Raw genomic sequence first — 25,742 nt, forward strand, 5'->3', positions numbered from 1 at the left:
GAAGAGTACGACACATCCGCTAGGGGAGGACTTCTGGTTCTGAATGGCTGTTTATGCCCTATCACATGCATAGCTTCAATAGAAATTTGCATGAGGGTTCAACACCCCCATGTGTGTCCTTACAGGGGCTTAACCTCATCTCAAATTGCTGATTCCTCAGTAGCAAGGATGCAATTAAACACCAAGCTATTGCCTGCATGTGTAAGCGGTTCACCCTACTGATTTGCCTTTGTACATTGTAAAAGTGTATACCTGCAGGACCTTTCAGGGAGGTCACATGTTGTAATTCAGCTCTGCTCTGTCAGGACCTTAAGCTCTGTGCTGGTTGGCTGAGCTTATAAAGGGAGGCCTCAGACTGTGATGCAGCAGAAAGGGAGCAGAGTCCTATCCAGTTAGACTATTAAAGTGGAGGAGGCCACCGCCACCTTGGAGCACAGCGCAGAACAGACTCAAGTGTTGTAACACAGCTTAAAATTGGAGTGTGAGGCAGCCAGCAGCGCTCCAGCCTGAAAAATGAGCGAGCCGTCAGCGCACAAAATGTGTCACAAGTTGTCAAGCCTGCTGAGGAGCTATCCCGTGACCGGGTCCCGTCTGCAGAGAGCATGTCCTAAGGCTGCCATAAGAGTATGGTACAGACAGACTCATAGTGAGCTCAACAGCCTGTGAGAGAAGAGGAGCGGAGCCTGCCAGACCATCAGATTGGGAGACTGAGCGCTATGGAGAGGCCTATATCCGGAGAGGGGGTTACTGGTAGCAGTCGTGACGGCGCTCTTTCCCCTGCTTCTGTTAGGCACAAATTTCCTGGGCAGGTTTTGGGGTGGTCTTGGCTTTATGGGAATACCAGAAAGGGTTAATATTACCCAACAGTGTTAAATATGGTGCGCTCTTTACTTTACTGTATAGTTAGTTAATAGGATGATGAAATAGTTGCACGCTTATTACGGCTGTTATGGTGCAGCAAGGCACTTGGTGTACAGCGAGTGTGCATTGCTAACCTGCTGCCACATCGGCGGGAGGAGGCTGGATGCGGAATCCCAGCAGCTGCCAGTCTGAGTGAGAGTGTGGAAACAGCCATACAGAGTGAAAATGGTTTGACAGACGGTGTTCCAATTTTGCATGCACACCGTAAGGAAAGGGGGGAAACCTGCTAGGCCATGTCACCAAAATGACGGCCATTTTGAATTCCGTCATCTTGGATTCAATTCTGATTTTTCATTGGGAAAGTAGGGGTGTGATATATCAGAGTGACCGAGAATTTCACCAGAAAAACAATGGCGTGCCTCGTTTTAACATAACTTTATTAGTTTTCATGTTAACACAGTGCTTTATCTTCATTGCAGGCAATGTGAAGGATGGTTTGATATATCACACATGTACCTTCCGGAGATAGCGGCATTCACGATGACCGTCATTTTGGTGAAATAGCCTAATAAGTTTACCCGCAGCTTGTACGCGAAATTGGATCACCGTCTGCCAAACCGTTTTCATTCTGTATGGGTGTTTCCACACTTTTGAAGCACCCTGTATACCGTTCGGAACTATTGAGAATTGAGTTGCAGCGTTCACGTACTCGCTCCCTCCTATATAGCGCTACATAATGTATATACCGTTAAGTAAAACGTATTTATTACCGCAGTGAACCACCTCCGTGCCATCACATCACCTGTTACACATGAACCCCCTAGCAAAGGCCTGATGGCGGTCCAGCTTCTAACTAGCATCCCAATAAGTAATACCGCCCTGTAGGTGGCGCCCTCCCTAAACAGCATGGTCTCCCGTATACATGCACGGCCATGTGTACACTATCATATCCACGGAGCCCGATCTCTCTCAGGCTTCCTGAGGTTAGAAATGTTATTTTAGGTTAATCTCCCATTATTTTCACATTCTTTGGCACCGGCCACGTCCATCTGTTGAAGTTCCAGCTGACACGATTTTGGGGGTGACATCATTACGCTCTTGAATATTTTTTTTTTTTTTTTGGGAAATCAACAAATTAGAGATTCCCACACATCAGCCCCAAGCCTTTTAACTTCAGCTCGTGTACGCAGCGCCGTACCATAAAATTGTATGAATGCGTTGCACTCCTCTCGCCCCGGCTGGGGAAATACTGCAGATTTATGTCCAAACTCATATGTTTATAACTAAGACGAGGAAAGAAATGATGTTCTTCCCTCAGAAACATCTGCTCCCCCTCCCCCCACCCCTTCTTCGCTATATCCCCTTCTTCACCTGCACTGGGGACTCAGAAGTTCAGCTTTCTTGTCTCAGCCTTGTCTTGACCTTCTTCTAATATAAACGATTTGCAGCCATCATTTTCTATGCATCAAAGAAGTGAGGCGGGCCGCCGCTCTATGGGATGGGGATGGGGACCGTAAAACTAGGGGCCCCCTTTATGTCCACCTGCTAGGCACTGGAGGGGCTCCAGCTGGGGAGAGGAGTTGTCTTGGCCAAACTCTCTCTCTGTCAAGTAAATTGGTCTCTGAAGACTTGGGAAGTATTTCCTTCCAGATGAACATGTGTGCAGATGTCCCGGGGAGGGGAGGGGGGAGACGGAGCTGCAGATGTATATGAGCGTGAAGACGCTGCGCTTGCTCTAACAAGGGAGCTGTGAGATTATGTAATCACCAGCAGCCTTGTTTACTCATTAAACTGGTCATTCTTCTGGTCTGGATACAAGAAGGAAACTCCAGATCTTCACGTCTTCTCCAAGCGAAGTTACCAGACGGCATCAGTGACCTACTTGTGAGAGGATCGTCATTAACAGATGTAGCAGAGCTGAAGTTGTCATCTGCTTGTTTGGGCTTATTCAGGGCTTTTACCATGATTTTCTGAAATTGCTGCAAACAGTGCCAGACGTAGCTTAGATGGGCGCAATATTTTTGGCGCCCCTCCATTATAAAAAAAAGTGCATATATATTGCACTGATAGGCAATCTGCCTGTATTCTGCTCGGGCAGAAAGCAGCAAAATAGCAGCGTACCGACACCAGAACAGCTCAGTGAATATATACTGTGCAAGAACCAAGCTCATAACATAAATACAGTACCAGAACCAAACTGAGTACATAGATATAATACAATATCCAAACTTTTAACGTAAATACAGTACCAGAACCAAATTGAGTACTTAGATATAATGCGATAACCGAGCTTTTAACATAAATGTGTCACCAGAACCAATCTCAGTACATAGACACAATACCAAAAACAATTTTATAACATATATACAGCACTAGAACCAAGCTCAGTACATAGATACAATACCAGAACCAAGTCCTTAACATAAATGCAGCACCAGAACCAAGCTCATAACATAAATACAGCACCAGAACCAAACTCAGGGCATAGATATAATACAAAAACCTAGCTCATAACATAAATACATCACCAGAACAAGCTTAGAACATAGATACAATACCAGAACCAAATTATTGGCATAAATACAGCACCGCAACCAAGCTCCTAATATAAATACAGCACCAGAACCAAGTCCTTAACATAAATGCAGCACCAGAACCAAGCTCATAACATAACATAAAGCACCAGAACTAAACTCATGGCATAGATATAATACAAGAACCAAGCTCATAACATAAATATATCACTCGAACCAAGCTCAGAACATAGATAACAATAACAGAACCAAATTATTGACATAAATACAGCACCAGAACCAAGCTCCTAACGTAAATACGGCACCGGAATCAAACTCAGTGCAAATACATAATACAGGAACCAAGCTTAGTACATAGATACAATAGCAGAACCAAGCTCATAAACATAAATACAGCACTAGTACGAAGCTCTGCACATAGATACAATACCAGAACCAAGTTCATAACATAAATGCATAATTAGAACCAAACATAGCATATACTGTGTTTCCCTGAAAATAAGACGCTGTCTTATATTAATTTTTGTCCCAAAGAGGCACAGTGTCTTATTACTCACCTAGCAGGCGCTGTTCAGGTCCCTCTCGCCTGTGTCCGTCGCTCTGGCAGTCTTCCGTGTAGTCCTCATCACTGAGAGAGCATTCTCTTCCTGGTAACGGGGCTTGAATATCCTGCCAGATTGCTGTGATTGGTTCATTGAGGGCCGGCTCCTATTGGCGGAGGCGGTGTTCCTGAAAGAATCACAGCAATCTCTTGCTGGAGGCGGGGTATTCAAACCCTGTTAGCAGAAAGAAAATGCTCTCTTAGCGCTGAGGACTACGTGGAAAACTGCGGGGAGAGCAGCAAGAGGGACCTGAATGGAGCCTGCTAGGTGAGTATTTTTTTTTCATGTAGTGTATTTGAGGCTTATTTCGGGGGAGGATTATATTTCAAGTCCCCAAAAATCAGGGTAGGGCTCATTATTGGGGTATGCCTTATTTTCAGGAAAACACAGTAGATGCAATACCAGAACCAAGTTCATAACATAAATACAGCACTAGAACCAAGCTAAATACATAAATACAATACCAGAATCAAGTTCATAACATAAATACAGCACTAGAACCAAGCTAAATACATAAATACAATACCAGAATCAAGTTCATAACATAAATACAGCACTAGAACCAAGCTAAATACATAAATACAATACCAAACCAAGTTCCTAGCATAAATACAGCACCAGAACCAAGCTTATAACATAAATACAGCACCAAAACCAAACTCTATGCATACATACAATAGTAGATCCAAGCTCATAACATAAATACAGTAGCAGCACTAAGCAATTGTGCTGCACAGGTCACCGATGGTCTGACAGAAGCACCTCCGAATATCAAAGAGGAGGAGCCAGGAGGATAATTCCTTAGCTCTACAAGACGCTGATGTGTGGAGAAAGAAGATCATCTCACTGGTCGGATCTAAGGGGGCTGATTGCCCTCAGCCTACATCTACGTCTGAGAAGCCGATTTTGACATGGATTTGAAAATGGCTTATCCTCGCACTTTTTTTTCAAACTTGTGCGCAACAGCAGGAAGTTTGAATAGGTAACTTCCCCTCATAGCAGCGAGCGAATCAGCGCATGCCCCATTTGTTTCAGCCATTGGGGTCTAGTCACAAAGGCATTTTTTTTTTTTTTAAACCTGAAAAATCGGACCATTGTTTCATGCAATTTTGCGCGTCGTTTCTGCGGTTTTTCTGCGCAGTTTTCAAATGTTTTGCATCCGATTTTTACTTGTTTAAAAAAAACGTATGATGGTTTCTGCACACTTTTTTTCCAAAGGTTACCATGGTTACATGTGATAGAAACAGATCATAATCGCATCAAATAAGTGCAGTCCGTTTTTTTAAACGCACCCGTAGACGAATGGGCGATTTCCACGCAAAAACAACAACAACATACGAGGCGCTGCGGTTTGCTTGCTGTGACTGGTCATCCTATTTAATAATCGCCTGTGTGAAGCGTGGGTGAATATACCCTTCGGGTACGTTCACATGGGCATTTGGACCACATCAATCGGTCGGATATCGCGTACGGCTTTCCTGTGATTTTCATGCGCACTTGCGATTTTTTAATGTTTTTTTTACTTTGGTAAGTGCATTTTTCACACACATCTAAAAAAACCCATCACATCTTAGTTCCTTTTTTTAGCTATGGTTTCCATGGTTACCTGCATTAACATTAGATGGGGCACTCACATTATGCGTTGATTTTATTCCGAAAATCACACCGATTTTTTATTTTTTTTTGATTTTTCTTATGAGTAAAAAGAAGCCGATACGAGCCCAAATTTGGACTGTAAATCTGATGGACAAATCGTTCATGTGAATATTGATTAGGCAGAAGCACAGGAAACACCTCAGGGGCTCACCATGACAAACTCAGCTCTGCTATATCCTGCAGCATAAATTAGTGGTTGGGTCAGCAGAATTAGCTAATGACCGCCTAAAAAAAACATGAGAGAGATCAGTGGAGGGCATGTCTCCATACTCAGAGGTCCAGTGGTGGTCTGGTTTCGAGATATTTATTTCACTTTTTATTTAGCAGACCTTTCAGTGACTGATAGCCTACCCTGTATCAGTGTGCTGCCAGAGATAGCTACCAATCACTGACAGGACCGCCCACCGGACTCCCAAGCATAGAGAGCTGCTACTCACTGATAGGAACGCCCACTGGACTCCTAAGCATAGAGAGCTGCCAATCATTGATAGGACCGCCCACTGGACTCCTAAGCAAGACAGAGAGTTGTCAATCACTGATAGGACCGGCCACTGGACTCCTAAGCGAGAGAGAGCTGTCAATCACTAAAAGGACCGCCCACTGGACTCCTAAGCATAGAGAGCTGCCAATCATTGATAGGACCGGCCACTGGACTCCTAAGCGAGACAGAGAGTTGTCAATCACTGATAGGACCGCCCACTCGACTCCTAAGTGAGAGAGAGTTGTCCATCACTAATAGGACAGCCTACTAAACTCCTAAGCAAAAGAGCTTTGTCAATCACTGATAGGACCACACACAGGACTCCTAAGCGAGACAGAGAGTTGTCACTTACTGATAGGACCGCCCACTGGACTCCTAAGCAAGAGAGAGCTGTCAATCACTAAAAGGACCGCCCAATGGACTCCTAAGCATAGAGAGAGTTGTCAATCACTGATAGGACTGTCCACTGGAATCCTAAGTGAGAGAGAGTTGTCAATCACTAAAAGGACCGCCTACTGAATTCCTAAGCAAGAAAGGGTTGTCAATCACTGACAGGAATACCAACTGGACTCCTAAGCATAGAGAACTGCCAATCACTGAAAGGACCACCCAATGGACACCTAAGCAGAGAGAGAGAGCTGTCAATCACTGATACGACCGCCCACTAGACTCCTAAGCGAGAGTTGTCAAAAACTGATAGGACCGCCCCATTGGACTCCTAAGTGAGAGATAGTTGTCAATCACTGATAGAACCGCCCACTGCACTCCTAAGCGAGAGATAGTTGTCAAAAACTGATAGGACCGCCCCATTGGACTCCTAAGCGAGAGATAGTTGTCAATCACTGATAGAACCGCCCATTGGACACCTAAGCGAGAGTTGTCAAAAACTGATAGGACTGCCCCATTGGACTCCAAAGCGAGAGATAGTTGTCAATCACTGATAGGACCGTCCACTGCACTCCTAAGCGAAAGATAGTTGTCAATGACTAATAGAACCACCCACTGGACTCTAAGCGAGAGATAGTTGTCAATCACTAATAGCACTGCCCACTGAACTACTAGATATAGAGGCAGGGATTTAAATGAATTAACCCCTTAGCATTGAGATATGATTGGCCTGCACAACTAGAAAGAGGAGCCAAGGTGCCTTTATCTTATCTCCTTATTTACATATAGTACTGCCCCAATTAGAGCATCAAGGGCTACTTTGTACCTGCTTTATAAGTCATCACTGCTCAGATGAAAAACAATACTTGGTGGAAAAACACAAAGGGTTAAGTGCTCTGCAGAAACTCACAATATTATTGTAACAATGTAAACATTGTCACACCAGGGGCGTGGGCTGTCTGCCAAGATCTATGGAGGGGCCGGCTCTGACAACAACTCGGAGGCCCAGTGAATCTGTGTCCGTTAGCACAAGACGGTATTACAAGCAGACGGCAGCAGAAAACATGACAGTAATTTGTCCTCCATCTTTATAAAAAGAAGGAATTGCACATTTTCATTAAGAAAAAAATGTGTGGCGCACCCCTTTAACCCCGTGAGGAGGGGCCTACTGTATTTTGTGTACTTTGTTCATCAAGTGGTATGCATGACATGATATCTTTTTTTCTGCAGAGTAGTACAATTACGATACCAAAATTATATATTTTTTTAAGTTTTTCCACTTTTGCACAAACGAAAACCCTTTTTTTTTTTGGAAAATGATTTTTTTTATGCATCGCTGCATTAAAAGGCCCATAAGTTTTTTATTTTTCCAACGGAATAAATAAACAAGGCATTGTGGTTGGTTTTTCTTGCCTTTGCTTTGTAACACCACTTGCCATGATGGATAAAATTGTTGTTACTGGTTCGACGATTCCATGTTTTCTAAACCAAAACTTTTCTTGTACTATTTTTATTTTTTCTTTACATTTTTTATGTCGCCGTACGGGACTTGAACCTGCGATTTCACGATCACTCAGTGCACTGCAGTACCTCGATACTTTTATTTTCCCATCGGCATAGCCATATGATAGCTTGCTTTTTGTGTGGCAAGCTGCATTTTTTTTTAATTGATAATGTCTTGATTAGCTTTCATTTTTTTTTCTGGCAGGGGGCCAATGATGTCATAGAGGGAGCGCACTGCCTGTGTTAATCTTGTACATCCCATGATCCACATTGAACATGACATGTAGAAGGTTGAAGGGATTTTCGAAGTGTAAACTATTGATGGCCTATTATTAAGCTGGGTCATCAATAGAAGGTCAGCAGGGATTTACCACCCAGGACCCATCTGTTCAGCTGTTCTCTGGGCTGATGTGCCTATACACTAAGGTAATTTCTACAGTAAGCAGACAGCTCCGTTCTCACTGCAGTGGACAGACTTGGTATTACAGGCAAAGTTCACATTCACTTCACTATTTGCAATACCACGCCTGGCCACTGCAGTAAGAACAGAGCTGTGTGCTTCCTGCAGAAGTCAGCTCAGTGCATGGGCACTTTGAGAAAGCTGATCATAGAGAGTCCTGGGTGGCAGACCCTTGCTGATCTACTATTGATGACCTACATTAAGAATAAGCCATTGATAGTTTACAACTGGACAACCCCTTTAACAATGACGGCTGGTGTTGCCATCCATATGATAAAAAATACATGTCATTTTGCACAAACCCCTTCCCACCCAGCACATATATGTGTGTACATCATACGTTTAGTTTGTCAACTCAAGTCACCCAACATGGATCAAAAAATGACATAAACCGCCAAAAATGTCACCCGGCAACTAAACGTGCTCCCCCATATGATGTCCAGACTTACTGCGGGGCTCGTTCTCTGCTGTCCATGCTGTGTAGTAATGTGTCCTCTGGCAAGTGTAGAGGTTGGACAAACACAATCTGCGTCCACCTGAAATCTATGTCACTGACAGCCGGTGTTCGTATTCTTCCCCTGTCCTCCTCCGTAAGAGTGATAATCCGGGACTTTCAGAAGCAGCTGTCCTTCTGGCTCTACAAGGATTTCGAGAGCTTCGGTGGCTGTCAGTTTAAGGACTTCATCTACAACCAATCTGCCCTTCACACACAACAGATAAGGGCATCAGCAGTGCCAGCGGGGCGATGTGATAACCTCCCTGGAGCCCCACTACATGGGTCCATCTCCATCTAGAAGATCCTCTGCCCAGTCTACCATCGGCCGGGTAGATGGGGCCTCCAGAGACATCTTCCACTAGATTACAGCTTTTCAAAAATATTGACCTCCTAAAAAATCCCAATAAACAGGCGCTTCCCTCTGCAGTCGTTGAGCAACAGTCGTGGTCAAAGCTAATGATCAACCGCTTCCCGGTACAGACAGCAGAAGCCTTGATCTTTGTCAGGCCTGGTCCATGCCAACTCAAAGAAGAGCACCGATTGGTCCTGTTATTATTAAACATAGTGAAGTTCCGGGGCCCCGATGTGAATTCTGTAAGGGGCCCCTGACTACCATGTGCCATGACAGGCACAATTTTGTGTGGTTTGTCTTGGAGACTTTCTTGCTGGTTTTCTCAGGATTTGCTGCAGATAAGGTTGCCCCCTCTGGACCACCGACAGCTGTACCCCTGATGTCTTTATTTACAGGCCCATGGTGATGGTGATGGATACTAACTCCTTGAAGCTTGGGGTTGTTGCAGGTTATGGTCTTAAAGGGGGTGACCAGGGAGGAGAAAAACACCTGGCCACCTGGTGCTGGAACCTTCACTTCCAGTTTTTACATTGGGTTACGTGGGATGACCCTTCCATTGCCCATGACATCACTGCAGGGGCAGGCTGTTCAACTCTTTTCAGTAACTAAGCCTGCCCCGTTTTCTGCTTTTGGATCGGCCACAGAAGGGGGTTGGCTTAGTTACTGAACAACCAACGACATCACAGGCAAGGGAAGAGTCAAACCACATGATGGAGTGTGGGATCCAACCTGGAAGTAGAGGTCGTGGCATTTCCCCTACCTGGACAACCATCTGGGATTCAGTGGGACAGTACCAGATCTTGGGGGATGAAGAAAGTTGGATCTCTGTTTCTGGACTGAGGTGGAGTGGGCGCCCGGTAGGGAAAAGCTGGGTGCATTATTAAGTGGGGCCATAGAAGGTGGACTATAAAATATTGGGGCCACAGAGGGGGCACTATAGCACAGTGGGGGTCACAGAGGGGCCGTATAACATAGTGGGTTACCAGGAGTGGCATTATAACTAAGTGGGCCTACAAATGGAGCCCTATTAGTAAGTGGGACCACTAAGGGGACACTATAATGTTGTGGGGCCACAGAGGGGGCACTAGTACTATAGGCGCATTACTGAGAGGTCTATTAGGGGTAGGGAAGTGTGTGCGAAGATGAGATGTGTCTGGAACAAGACTTCATGGTGGGTTGGGCCAGGATAGAGAAGATAAATAGACATCACCAATCAGAGAAGATGTCACTTATGATCCCTGGAGGTAACAGGACTGTAATCACTATCACCATGTAAAGCTGATGTCTATTATTTATAGCTAGACTGGACATGAAGGGCGTCACTTCTTGTAAAAGTAGTGTGTTCTGCTGTAAAGAAAATTTGCCACCGCGCACGTCGTTGGTAAGTTGGGAGGTAAGCCTTTAGGAGAAGAAACTGAAGCTATGATGGTTCCCTAGAATCATTAAGCCCCGCCCCTTGTCGACCAAGACAGACACGGATCATCGTTTTTTTGGGCATTTGCTTTAGAAATAAGGCGACCACATTAGTAAATCTGCCCCAACATGTCTGCCGTAAGGATGCGTTCACACGGCGGATTTTCCTGCGTGGATTACGCCTTGAAGAACTAGAGCAGAAATCTGCGGCTGAGCTATAAATCTCTACGGCGGCCGCGGATCCAAATGTGTGACTGCGAATCCACACGCACATTTAGTCCTTTCTGATGGGCACACGAACTTAAGTGGTAACAGCGCGGAATCCGCGGCAGCACACGGATATCAAATCCATATGCAGAAAGACTCCATTGTAACCAATGGATGCGGATTCAGCATCAAGAAGCGATATAACGCCTGTGCAGATATGACATATTTTCTGCAGGGATTCCATGTTATATTAGCGGTGTAAACAGGACCTAGAGGGGTAGTGCAGGATTTACGGACCATCCACCGGGACGCCATGTCTGATAGATGCGGACCCCGCTCTGGGACCCCCACCTGTCATGTGATCTCAGCACGACTAACCCTGAACTGGCTGTATATGGCGACCGGGCGTTATGGAAACACTAGAGCGGCCGTCTGTTACTCCCATCCACTTCTATAGGAGCTACGGGAATGGCGCGGCGCAGACCGCTCTACTGTTTCCATACTGCCAGCCGCCACATACCGAGGGTTATTCTTTTCTTGGCAATGGTGGCCCGATACCCTTTTAGGCCTCATGTCCACGGCGGAATCCAGCCCCGCCCACCGCCAAAAACCGTGCGCACCTGTCCGCGTCTTCCATTTTCTGTGTGCGGAAGCGCCGGCCGTCGCAGTACAGACTGTTTTTTTTAAACTCCTGCTTTCCGGTGGACTCCGCGGTCCGTCCGCAATGTCACTTGGCTGTATTTACAGTAGAACATCGCAACTTTACAGGCGCGATATCGGTCGCAGTTTGCTTCCCTCGCCCGGGCTTATGGCGTTCACAAACAACGCACGGATTTTTCACACACGGAGTTTGTGGTGCCAAAAGCCCATTGATTTCGATTGGGCGGCTCACACCTACGGTTTTTTCACGCATTTGTAAAAAAGGCAGCGTGTCCTACTTTGGCGCATCATGCGCACCAATACAGGCTGCAGGGGTGTAACATACGCAGCACATACACCGTGTGAGTGAGCGCTGGGGGGCCCTACACCCCGAATCGGCGAGGCCTGTCAAGGGCGTTTACACGGGCGAGCGCAATATTGGTCGGTCCGACATTGTACCTGCAGATTCGCATCTTTTATATGAGTGCAAAGCGCTCTGCAGGAGAATCGCCTCCCACGAGCGTCGCTGCACCTGCGGGTAAATCGCCCATTGTCCCCAACATTAGAGGCCCCGGGGGCTGCCCGTCAGCCTCTCCTACGGGTGCAAGACAGAAAGGAAATCAGTGGTTGCCCCTAGCAACCAATCACTGCAAGACTTACATTTTACCTCAGCAGTATAAGAAATAGCAGCCAATCACAGCGCAGCTTTCATTTCTTTTACTGCTGAGGTGACATGAGAGCTGCACTGTGATTGGTTGCAGCTTTCCTAGCAGTGTGGCTGCGGCCCGTATTACTAAGCTTCCCGCCATGCCGCTATATTACCCATGATGCCCCGCGCCCCTCAGGTGGCTGGCGTTTATTTTGGTACGGCAAGAAGCCTGCGCTAAATTTAGACTGGCTGCGGACACGCAGCTGGCAGGCGGTGGTAGGCATGGGTGATATGGGGGCAGTGCCCGGCCAGAACGCCGCTGGGGTCCTCCACAGCTCCCTCAGCGTCTTCATCCAGCTTTTCCTGGCACCTGAGTGGCGTGTAATGCGGGATGTGGCAGGCAAGTATGCAATGCAGGCCAATTCAGTCCCCATAACTACATCCTCTTGGTTTGCCACCCAGCTTTTCCTGACTTCTGAATGGCTTATTATGCTGCTCTAAGGGACATATCTCTGCTCATTAGACAGGTTTGCCATTCAGGGTTTTAGGAAAGCTGGGTGAGGACCCATACAGTCTCCATTACTGCTCCCTCTTTGTTTGCCACCCAGCTTTTCCTGACTCCCGAATGGCTTACGCAGGGGATGCGTCTCATCAGGCAAGTTTGCCATTCAGCATTTAGAAAAAGCTGGGTGGTAACCGATGTAGTCCCCCATGACAGCTCCCTCTTGGTTTATTACCCAACTTTTCCTGACCCCTGAATGACATTTCTGCCTTATTATGCAGCAATATACATGCATGGGGCATCTTTCAACTTTGCTAGACATGTTTCCCATTCAGGAGTCGAGAAAAGCTGGGTGACGACTAAATATAGTCCCCATAACAGCTCCCTCTTGGTATTCCTTTCCTGAATGCTGCTGTATGTACGCAGGGCACGTTTATCTGCCTGGACAGGCATGTTTGCCAATCAGGTTTCTGGGAAAGCTGGGTGTGAGCCAATACAGTCCCCATTACAGCTTCCTCTTGGTTTGCCACCCATCTTTGCCTGATTCCTGAGTGACAATTCTGCCTAACTTTGCAGTGATGCATATGCAGGAGATGTGTTTCTGCTTTGCTGGACATGTTTGACTTTCAGGATTCAGGAAAAGTTGGGTGACAACCCATACAGTCCCTCTTAAAGCTTCCTGCCGGTTTGTCACCCAGCTTTCCTGACTTTTGAATGGTAATGCAGTGATACATGAGCATTTGATGTACTCTGACCTTAGTAGACATATTTGTCACTCAGGGCTTGGAGAAAGCTGGGTAACAACCAATACAATAATGATTACAACTCCCTCAGCTTTTCCAGCCTTCTTAATAGTAAATCTGTTATGTAAAATAATGTTAAACCTACATAAGCAGATAATATCTTGCTAGGTATGTTAGACATTCAGGATTCTGGGAAAGCTGGGTGTCAACCAATATGACACATTACTGATCGCTCACTGTTTGCCTAATAGCGTTTCAGACTAATGAATGGCAAATCTGCTATGTTAAACAACGATACATAAGGTGGTAATGTATATCTACTTTGATTGTCATGTTGGCTATTCAGGAGTCTGGGAAAGCTGAGTGGCAATGAATATGGCCACCATTATTTTGCCATCCAAATCTTTTAGATTCCTAAACAATAAAACTGCCTTGTTATGCAGCTTTACATACACTTTGGATGTGGCTCAATTTAGCTAGCCAGATTTTCCATTCAGGATTCCGAGAAAGCTGGGTTACAATCAATACAGGCAGCATTACTTCTCAGGGCTCGCGATCCAACTTTTCCAGATTCCTAAATAAGAAAGCTGCCTGATTCTGCTTTGCTGGGTATGTTTGCCATTCAGACGTTTAGCAAAGTTGGGTTTCAATGAACACAGATAACATTCATTACATCCCTCTGCTTTTCCAGACTCCTGAATAACAAACCAACCTGGTTATGCAGTTATACACATAAGAGGCTTCTCTACTTTGCTAGGCAGGTTTGCCATTTCGGCTTCTGGGAAAGCTGAGTGACAATGACTACAGCCACCATTACATCTCAGGGTTTACAACCCAACTTTCCCAGCCCCCAAACTGACACATCTGCCTTGTTATGCAGTAATACATACTGTTAGGTATATTTGCCATTCAGGATTCAGGTAAAGTTGGGTCACAACCACCTGCCATCATTACAAACCTCTTAGGGCTTGCCACACAACATTTTCACGCTCCTGTTTTGTTATGTAAAATTGCACATACTTATGTAATGTTTGTAACATTTGCTAGGTGTGTTTGCCAATCAGGATTCTGGGAAAGCAAGGTGACAATTATTAAAGCTGCTATTACAGTTTAGGGTTTGTAATCCAACTTTCCGAGACTCCTGAATGAGAAATCTACCTTGTTATGCAGTAATACGTACAGATAGGAGGCGTCTCTGGCCTGCTGGGTATATTTGCCATCCAGCATTTTGGTAAAGCTGAATGGGAACCCAGTGATACGTACTCCATGGGCCTGCTGGGCATGTTTGCCATTCCGGAGTCTGGGGGAGCTGTGTGACAGTGAATTTCACTATTGTCACATCTCGCTCATGCTTTGCCACACAGCTTTCCCAGACTCCTGAATGACATCCTGTCTTGTTATGCAAAAATGCATACGCTGGAGATGTGGCTTAGCCTTTTAAGACAAGTTTGCCATTCTGGTTTCTGGTAAAGCTGACTGACATGGAATGCAACCCTAACTTTTCCAGACTCCTGAATGACAATTTTGCCTTGTAATGTAGCATTACATACACTGGGGGTGTGGCTCAGCCTTGATAGACATGTATGTCGTTCAGCTTTCTGGGAAAGCTGGGTGACAAAGAATATAGCCACCAGTGCATCTCATAGTTGGCATATATTTGCTCAGTGTTTCAGGAAAGATAGGTAACAGCCAATACAATCATTACCATTCACTCCCTTAGTGTTGGCCAACCCAGACTCCTGACAAATCTGCAATAATAAATGATGATACATAGAGGGAATAGTCCTGCCTGTGCCATTCAGGATTCTGGGAAAGCTGAGTGACGGTGAATACAGACAGCATTGCATCTCCATTGCATCATGGTTTGGGACCCAACTGTTCCAGACTCTTGAAGGACAAATCCGCCTTGTTATGCAGTAATACACAGTGCCAGCCTTACGTTAGATGCCACCCCATGCAGAGCTTTTACAGGTGCCATCATAAGAAAAAAACAGTATACATTTAACTGATAGTTAAAAACAAAGCTTCTAACACAAATACAGCACCAGAACCAAGCTCAGTACATAAATACAGCACAAGAGCCAAGCTCAGTACATAAATACAGCACCAGAAACAAGCTCAGTGCGCAAATACAGCACCAGAACCAAGATCAGCACATAAATACAGCACCAGAGCCAAGCTCAGTACATAAATACAGCACTAGAAACAAGCTCAGTACATAAATACAGCACCAGAAACAAGCTCAGTGCGCAAATACAGCACCAGAACCAAGCTCGGTACATGAATACAACACCAGAACCAAGCTCAGTACATAAATACAGCACCAGAACCAAGCTCAGTGCACAAATACAACACCAGAGCCAAGCTCAGTGAGCAAATACAGCACCAGAGCCAAGCTCAGTACACAAATACAACACCATAACCAAGCTCAGTACATAAATACAACACCAGAACCAAGCTCAGCACATAAATACAGCAGCAGAACTAAGCTCAGTACATAAATACAGCGCTGAAGCGTCATGCGGGACTTCGGTCAGCGGATCCGGAGGTAAGTATGGGGTCTTTGGGGGGGGGGCGTCGTGCCGGACTCCGCTGCAGTATTCCGCTTGTGGAGCTGGTCACAGCCATGTGCATAAGGCCTACAGCGCGAGGATCAAGCTCATAACATAAATACAGCATGAGGATCAAGCTCATAACATAAATACAGCACAAGGACCGAGCTCATAACATAAATACAGCACAAGGGCCGAGCTAATAACATAAATACAGCACAAGGACCGAGCTTGTAACATAAATACAGCACAAGGATTAAGCTCATAACATAAATACAGCACAAGGGCCGAGCTTGTAACATAAATACAGCACAAGGATTAAGCTCATAACATAAATACAGCACAAGGACCGAGCTTGTAACATAAATACAGCACAAGGATTAAGCTCATAACATAAATACAGCACAAGGACCAAGCTCATAACATAAATACAGCACAAGGACCAAGCTCATAACATAAATACAGCATGAGGATCAAGCTCATAACATAAATACAGCACAATGACTGAGATCATAACATAAATACAGCACAAGGACCAAGCTCATAACATAAATACAGCATGAGGATCAAGCTCATAACATAAATACAGCACAAGGGCCGAGCTTATAACATAAATACAGCACAAGGATTAAGCTCATAACATAAATACAGCACAAGAGCCGAGCTTATAGCATAAATACAACACAAGGATCTAGCTCATAGCATAAATACAGCACAAGGGCCGAGCTCATAACATAAATACAGCACAAGGACCAAGCTCATAACATAAATACAGCACAAGGGCTGAGCTCATAACATAAATACAGCACAAGGACCAAGCTCATAACATAAATACAGCACAAGGGCCGAGCTCATAACATAAATACAGCACAAGGGCCGAGCTCATAACATAAATACAGCACAAGGGCTGAGCTCATAACATAAATACAGCACAAGGACCAAGCTCATAACATAAATACAGCACAAGGGCTGAGCGCATAACATAAATACAGCACAAGGGCTGAACGCATAACATAAATACAGCATGAGGATCAAGCTCATAATATAAATACAGCACAAGGACCAAGCTCATAATATAAATACAGCACAAGGATCAAGCTCATAACAAATACATCACAAGGACCAAGCTCATATCATAAATACAGCATGAGGATCAAGCTCATAAAATAAATACAGCACAAGGACCGAGCTCATAACATAAATACAGCACAAGGACCGAGCTCATAACATAAATACAGCACAAGGACCGAGCTCATAACATAAATACAGCACAAGGACCGAGCTCATAACATAAATACAGCACAAGGACTGAGATCATAACATAAATATAGCACAAGGACCAAGCTCATAACATAAATACAGCATGAGGATCAAGCTCATAACATAAATACAGCATGAGGACCAAGCTCATAACATAAATACAGCACGAGGACCAAGCTCATAACATAAATACAGCACAAGGACCAAGCTCATAACATAAATACAGCACAAGGGCCGAGCTCATAACATAAATACAGCACAAGGACCGAGCTCATAACATAGATACTGCAGGAATCACCCTCAGTATATAGATACATTACCAGAACCAAGCTCAGTACATAAGTACAGCACCATAGCTAATCTCAGTACATAGCTCAATAGATAAATACTGCATTAACCAACCTCTGTATATAGATGCAATACCAGAACCAGTCTCATAACATAAATACAGCATGAATCAACCTCACTATATTAATAAATTACCAGAAGCAGTCTCAGTACATGAATATAGCACCAGAGCTGAAATCAGTATATAGATACAATACCAGAACAAAGCTCAGTACATAAATACAGTAGCAGAACTAAGTGATTGCGGTGCTGGTGCGGTGATTGGCTGACAGCAGTGCCTTGGAACATCAGAGGGGAAGAGCCAGAGCCAGGAGGAGGATGATTCCTGTAGCTCCACATGCCACACGAAGGAAGATAATTATCTGGCCGGGTGATTGCCTCCAGCCTACACCTGCCTAGTGCTCCCCTACAAGCTGGTGGCCGGGCCATGTGTGACCGCACCGTTTACATAAAGCTAAGGGCGGCCATGGGAGGAGTCTTTGCCTTACTAGTTCTGTTTGCCATTCAGGATTCTGGGAAAGCTGGGTGACAACCATAACAACCACTATTATAAATCCCTCAGGGTTCACTACCCAGCTTTTCCGTACTTTTAAAATCTGCCATGGTAAACAGTGATACACGAGTCGTGGCTATGCATGTTTGCCATTCAGGATTCTGGGAAAGCGGGGTAACAGTGACTATAGGTGCATCCATTGCAGTCAGCGCTGTCAGGGGGATCATAAACAATAGATGATGTTCCTCACATGCCTGTTAATGGCGCACACATGTAGCGTCGGGGGACGCCGCACATCTGACCGATGATGGATGGGATTTAGCAGAGACACGCACGCAGCGCTGCGGCCAGCCAGGTGCAGGAGGAGCCGCCATCTTGGATATGTCAGGCTATGAAATGCATCACTAATCTGCTGGTATCAGGGCCGCCAGCAGCTGGCCGACAGGTTGAGCGATCCGGGCCAAGTGCTATATGGATGCTGCGCAGTGATATTACAGGCGGTGGATATGGGGTATTGGCTGCAGCGCTTCTCCCACTCTTACATCTCAGATATCTCCTTAACCCCTTAGTGACGCGCCCAATTTTATGGTTTCTGGGATCACTTTCGTTACTTTTTGGGGAGGCGCTGAAATAAACAAAAAATCATTTTAGCTCCAATTTTTTTAGCTTTTTCCCCCTTACGGCCGGGTTCACACGGGCAGAAATATCGCGGAATCTCTGCAAGGGGACGCACGGAAATTCCGTGAGATCGCAGCGGAAAGACAGATTCAAAACCCGCGCTATTTGGCCCAAGTTTGCAGCGGCTTGTCCGCCTGTATTCCGCTGCGGGAATCTCTTCCCATAGAGAGGGGAGGCCGCAGCGGGAACGGCGATGCAATTGACATGCCGCGGGTTTGAATTCCGCGCGTCATTTCCGCAGCCTGTGGATGAGATTCTCGCAGATCCTGTCCACTTTGCTACTTAGTCTCGGACTTAAGATTACAGATGGAATTTCCGCGCCATTCCGCCCCATGTGACCCCGCCTACCGCGCTTGCTGTGCAGGGTAACAAGTGCCTGCGATGATACCAAACTGGTATCAACATAAAGGGGAGAGTGCGCCAACAGTTTCTTCGTTCTGACTCTTTTTCATGTCCCTGTAGGGCTCGTATGGTCGCTGTTATTAGTGATGCCAAATTCTGCAACCCTTCAGCTCTTCGCAGTTCCATTATGGAGGGCCCATAAGATCACAGGGGAGCGCGTTGTTCCCTCTGTGAACCTTCTACCTGACGTTATTAGCATTGATCACAGGAAGCAAGGGGTTAACCGCGGGGCTCAGGGTTCTCACCAGCCTCCACTGCAGATGGCTCAGCTTCTGACGTGAGGTCAGTGTGCAGCCGGGATCCTCCTCCCCCCCTCCCCTGATGTCCGCTCTTAGGTTCCGCGAGAGCAGAGGGGAGGAGGCGTCCGACAGCACAGTCACAGTGTGCACCTGAGAGCAGCCCTGCTAGCAGTGCAGAGCAGAGTAGGAGGGGGTAAGTATATGGGTCTCAAGGGGACGCTATCACTACTGAGGGCCGCTGTGGGGGGGTCACTATTACTGCTAGGGGCCACTGTGGGGGATGTCACTACTACCACTGGGGCCACCGTGGGGGGATCACTATTACTGCTGGGGCTGCCATGGGGGGTCACCATTACTACTGAAGGCTGCTGGGGGGGTCACTTACTACTGTGGCCACTGTGGGGATCACTATTACTGCTGGGGCCACTGTGGGGATCACTATTACTGCTGGGGCCACTGTGGGGATCACTATTACTGCTGGGGCCACTGTGGGAGTCACTATTACTACCAGGGGCCACTGTGGGAGGTGACTATTACTGCTGGGGCCACTTTGGGGGTCACCATTACCGCTGGGGGCTGCTGTGGGGGTCACTATTACCGCTGGGGCCGCCGTGGGAGGTCACTATTATTGCTGGGGCCACTGTGGGGGTCACTATTACTTCTGCGGGCCACCGTTGGGGGTCACTATTACCGCTGGGGTCGCTGTGGGGGTCACCATTACTATTGGGGGCCACTGTGGGTGTCACTATTACTACTGCGGGCCGCTGTGTATGTGTGTATGTGGGGGGGGGGGGTGGCACTATTACTGTTGGGGCCACTGTGGGGGGGGGGGCACTATTACTGTTGGGGTCACTGCGTGTGTGTGTGGGGTCACTATTACTGTTGAGGTCACTGTATGTGTGTGGGGGATCACTATTACTGTTGGGGTCACTGTGGGGGGCGGGGGGTCACTATTACTGTTGGGGCCACTGTGAAGGACGGGGGGGTCACTATTACTGTTGGGGCCACTGAGAAGGGCGGGGGGGTCACTATTACTGTTGGGGCCACTGTGAAGGGCGGGGGGGTCACTATTACTGTTGGGGTCACTGTGAAGGGCGGGGGGGTCACTATTACTGTTGGGGTCACTGTGTGTGTGGGGGCGGTCACTATTACTGTTGGGGTCACTATTACCGCAGGGATATGTTTGCACGTGGTGGAAATGCTGCAGAATGTCCTCAGTAAACATTTCTGTGGCGAATTTCCGCATCTAAGAAGCAGTCGTAATCTGCCCCCCCCCCCCCCCGGTCCATCTTGAAGCGGCCCGATCCTGTTTATAAGGATGGCGGTAACTCACACGTGGTGATAAGCCCCGCCCCCTGACGTGTTGGCGCTATGCCATAAATAAGTGGGTTTTGGTTGGCAGTTTGGGCCCTCGGTCTCTATAAGATTCCATCACCGGCCTGAGGGCGTATTCACACAGCTGAGTACGTCTGTACGATGAATGGGGTTATACATGGGGGAGTTCTGTCCCGCGTCGCGGTGTAAGAAAGAATCGCGGCATGTTGCTCGGAACGCATCAGCCATTGTTTGCAATGGGGCCAGAAAACACTTTGCACGGCGGGCCATGTGAGCGGGATGCATTGTAGACAATGAGAAAGGAGGATCACAAGTGTAGTGGAGTGATGCGAGGTGCGCCGCACGGGCGCCATATCGGGCCAAGATTCACAACACATGGGCATGCGCTAATACATCCGCTGCTCCGGGGGGATCAGCACATGAGCCGGGATGTTTTTTTCTTTTCGGACTATTCGAAACTATGTGGGTAAGTGATACTGTAGCTGCAGTACCAGGCACAGCCTGTGGACAAGAGTGGCGCTGTTCCAGGAAAAGAGCCCTTTTTCCAATCTCATGCGACACGATCCGTTTTTTTGCAAAATGCATTCGCACTCACAATAGAAATCGTAAGTTTGCAAGTGCGATATCGGTCCGAGTTTCTTGCAGTGATATAGGGGCACATTGCCCGTTCCCGGGTTTGCCACCTCTCCGGTAATGACTGTATTGTCACTGACCCCCGGCGCCCTCCAGAGGACGCAACTGTCACCAGCGAATACCTGCAAAGTGACCGCATTGCTGCTGTGATGCCCTGAGTGGCCGGACTCCACCGTTCCCGACTGCCGCCACCCAAAGGGCATTTACCCTAATCACCCCGTTTTCAGAAAAGTCATTCCGATCACCCAGCTTTTCCCGCCTCCTGACCGGCAGGTTTACGCTGATAATAGATGATTTCTACAGAACGGATGATAGCTAAACAGGGTTTTTTGTCATTTTTTGTCATTTGGGGTAAATGCCGCGTGGCCGCAGCTGTTTTCACGTTTGCTCGTAAGTTCCTGTCCAAACAGGGAGAAGAAGAAAGCGCCGGGTGTGGGGGTCATTCACAGCTTGGCTCCACAGGCAGCTGGGGGTAAGCGGCAGCGCCGTGCGGCGTGTGTGACATCTGAGCCGCACTCTGCAACGGAGGAAGGACTACAACCAGAGCAGCTAACCTGCCTACGGCGGGGAACTACAGAGCCCAGCAGGACGCTTACAGATTCACTATGTTTTTCATGTTTTTTTCTAATGTTTGTGAATTTTTCACAAATTTTCATCAAACTTTATAATAATCGCTAAAACTGTAATAAAGAACACAAAAGTGTCCTCACAGTGTTTTTTGCAAAAACGTCATGTTTCTTGGCATTTTGATACGGTGGCGTTTTTTTTTTTTTTTGCCCATAAATCGCTGCGTCCGGATTATTTGCTGAAGGTGAAAAGTAAAATACTGATTCGCACGAGCGTGTTTGCGCACCGCATTACTCGCTTAATACGCAGTGAATGGAACCCATTGATTTCAATGGGTTCGTTTGCTTGGGCACATTTTTTCAAATGATGTGCGAATGCGTGAAAAAATACGCGCAGGACCATGGAAGTTCATTGAAATCAATGGCCGGGTGTAAATTTGCGCAAAATCCGCAGGAAACAAAATCAATGCGATTTTGTGTGTTGTTTCTTTACGCCCCTAAATACGCTGCGAATAGTGCGAGTATAAAGACTGCGCCAATGTATTTCAGCCAATGAGGCGCTGCGTATTCACAGACTGAAATACGCATGTGCATTGCGGCAAGGAAGACTATGGGGGAGAACTACCAAGTCTGACATCTCCAACCTCGGACTTAGTTTGATTTCCCGCCGCGCACAAGTTTCTGGCATAAATTATACATAAATCTGTCGGTCAGGGGTAGCCGCACTCCCTCCTGATAAGCCCCGCCCACTTTTTGAATTAGTGGCGGGGACGGCAAAAAAGAAGACAAATCACATACTATCTTGCACAATAATTTGGCGTAAAATGTGTCCCTGCGTGTGAAACCAACCTTGCTACGTTTTGGGTCTGCGGTATCATTTTGCTGCGGATGTGGCGTTTTTTCAGAGGTCTGTCTATAGGTATCTGCTCGGAAAAAGAGAAATTGCACGTGTGTATAGAAGATGGCAGTAAAAAAAACACAGCATCCAAAAAATGCTGGGAAAAAAAAGCCATGGGGCGCACCTACTATCTAAAAGTTAGGTAACGCAAACTAAAACCGTGCCTTAAAGTGCGCCAGATTTATCACAGCTGGATGGTAATTCTTTCGAATGTCAAGACCGTCCTGTATAAGTTTATGCAGCCTACTTTAGTTTATGCCAAAAATTGCACTAAAATTTTGGTTTGATATGCTGCAATTTGGCATAAATTTTGGTGCAATTTAGGCCACACCCCCTTTTGGCCGAGTTTTTAAAAAGTTTCTAAAAATACCAAGTAATGTGGCACAAAGCACGTAAAACAGTTTTCTGCTGGAATTTGCCCCTATTGCCTGTGGATGCCCACACGGAGATTTTTATCTTTGTAGAGTGTAGACGGAGTCAAAGTTTTTACATGTTATGTAAAAAAAGAAAAATTTTTTAATTTGATTAAAAAATTTTTTAATTTAGCTTGAAAAATAAAAAAATTTGATATTTTATTTTGAGTGCGTTAATTAAAAAAATGTCAGGTTTACCGTGAATGATTTACACGGTTCATCCTGAGATAAAAATGTGTATATAAAAAAAACACGAAAAACTAATTACATAATATTAAAAAATAAAGAAAAACTTTTTGTTTTTTTTTCATTTTTTCGTTAAATAGTTTACATGGTATTGATCACTTTTCAATTTATTCTCAGTAATCCATGAATGCAATAGAGGAATAATTATATATATATATATATATATATATATATATATATATATATATATATATATATATATATATAGGACCCAAATGAAAAAAAACTGAAAATATATAAAAAAAAACTGAAAATCAAAAATATATAAAAATAAAATGTTAAAAATATTTAGAAATGAAAAAAACCTCTAAAACATTCAAAAAGAAAAAATATATAACAAAGTTTTAAAAAATCTAAAGAATGAAAAGATTATATAAAAACCAAAAAAGTATATAAAATATATTTTTAAAAAGTATAAAAGGACATTTCCAACAGTCATGGACTCACCTGCCGCACTGCGCTCGGCTGTAGGGGTCACTTGCCCATGATCCTTGGCTGCTCGGGTCACGTAGCCGCACCACCGCCTGAGCTGGACATATTATATCTGCACCGTCCACAATCCTCTAGAAGCAGAATGATATGAAATGAGCCCCGGCACTCCTCGCAGCGCTGTACCCTCATCTAGGACCACCTTTTTTTGGAGAGGGTGGGTGCAGTTGGTCTCAGCGGGCTCCGGAGATAAATCAGTGCACATTGGCACCTGCTCTGCGCTTGAACAACTGTGTTTGGCCTCCTCAGTGCATATGTTACTTGCAGGATGGAAGGACTACAGTATAGGGTGTGAGAGAGCGAAGGGGGAGACCGGAGGGCTCTAAAAAAAGATCGAAACAGATGTAGGGGAAGCCAGCGAGCTCAATATGTCAAGTCTTCCTGGAGCTCCGGCTAAAGTCATACCAGTGACATTTCTGAAGGGGGATGATGCAAGGAGCGAACGGCGGACACAGAAACCGAAAGTCCAGCCTAGTGATAGTCACGGTTTAGGCCGCCGCGCCGTTTGCTTGACCATTTAAAGTGTCCCTCCACCTCGAAGCGGTTTCAGAGTTGCATGAAGAGCAACTCCCCAAATACAGAGTGCAGCCAATAATCCGGATCGGGCGCTATATCTGGTGACCTACACTAGATAACAATAGGGTACTTGAATAGGATGGCATGGATGAGCTACATGATGGTATGGAGCACCGCCCCTGGGGGCCCCGGAACATGGACTATAATCTTGTGTTGTGGCCCCTGTAAGAGAGGAAAACCCAACTGCAAAGTTGAAGAGTAACATGTGAGAAGCAGAAATCCGCTCCACATGTCTCTTAGTCCGGTGGGACCGCGGCTAGGACTGAAGTAAGGCAGTGTACTGGAAGTAGTCTCCATCTGCTACGATAGGACAGATCATCCAGGAAGTCGTCCGCCGCCGTCTGCAGGAGATTCCGGTACCGATCCGCGTTGGGACTCCTTCGAAGAAACTTTCACCAGAACTTACATTTCCTTACATCAGTCCTAGCCGCGGTCCCACCGGACTTAGAAAGACTCAGAGAGCAAATTTCTGCTCCTCACATGCTACTCTTCAACTTTGAAATTGGGTTTTCCCCTCCATCTCTTACAGGGGCCACAACACAAGATTATAATCCATATTCCGGGGCCCCCAGGGGCCGGTGCTCCTTACCATCATGTAGTGCATCCATGTCTTCCTATTCAAGTACCCTATTGTTATCTCCGTGTAGGACACCAGTAGTGAGATATAGCGCCGGAGCCGGATTATTGACTGCACCCCGTATATAATCAATATTGATAGCTGTGATACAGAGCGCCAAACCCCCTGCATACCAACATCTGGATACCTCCAGCCACCACTAAGGGGGGCTTAAAGCGACCCTCCAGTCGTGAGCTCAATATTAATATGCAAGGACCCTTTTACATGGAACCGTTTAGATTCTTGCTGGATCGTTGGAATCATTTAGATGGGACGGCAGCCGTCTAAACAACGGCACGAGGGCGGACGTCACCGCTAAGGCCGAGGGCGGACGTCACCGCTAAGGCCGAGGGCGGACGTCACCGCTAAGGCCGAGGGCGGACGTCACCGCTAAGGCCGAGGGCGGACGTCACCGCTAAGGCTGGTTGAAAGTCAGCGCTAACGAAAAGTGAACAAATAGTTAACTAGTTTTTTCTATTAACACGGGACATTTATCGCTCACTTTTGTTAGTT

General features: G+C 46.1%; 1 protein-coding gene across 2 annotated transcripts in view; it reads right to left on the minus strand.

Annotated features, from left to right (window-relative positions):
* Positions 1-24,101, minus strand: part of HJV (hemojuvelin BMP co-receptor) — a 32,506-nt gene extending 8,405 nt beyond the window's left edge. The window contains exon 1 of one of the 2 annotated variants that reach the window (XM_066605944.1): positions 23,996-24,101. The gene's annotated coding sequence lies outside the window, so the exon portion shown is untranslated. Of the gene's footprint in view, positions 1-22,840; positions 22,851-23,995 lie in introns of those variants that run through there. The other variant, XM_066605945.1, reaches the window with a different exon arrangement.
* Between the last annotated feature and the right edge of the window lie 1,641 nt (positions 24,102-25,742).

Source organism: Eleutherodactylus coqui, chromosome 6, assembly GCF_035609145.1.
Source record: "Eleutherodactylus coqui strain aEleCoq1 chromosome 6, aEleCoq1.hap1, whole genome shotgun sequence".
NCBI lineage: Eukaryota > Metazoa > Chordata > Amphibia > Anura > Eleutherodactylidae > Eleutherodactylus > Eleutherodactylus coqui.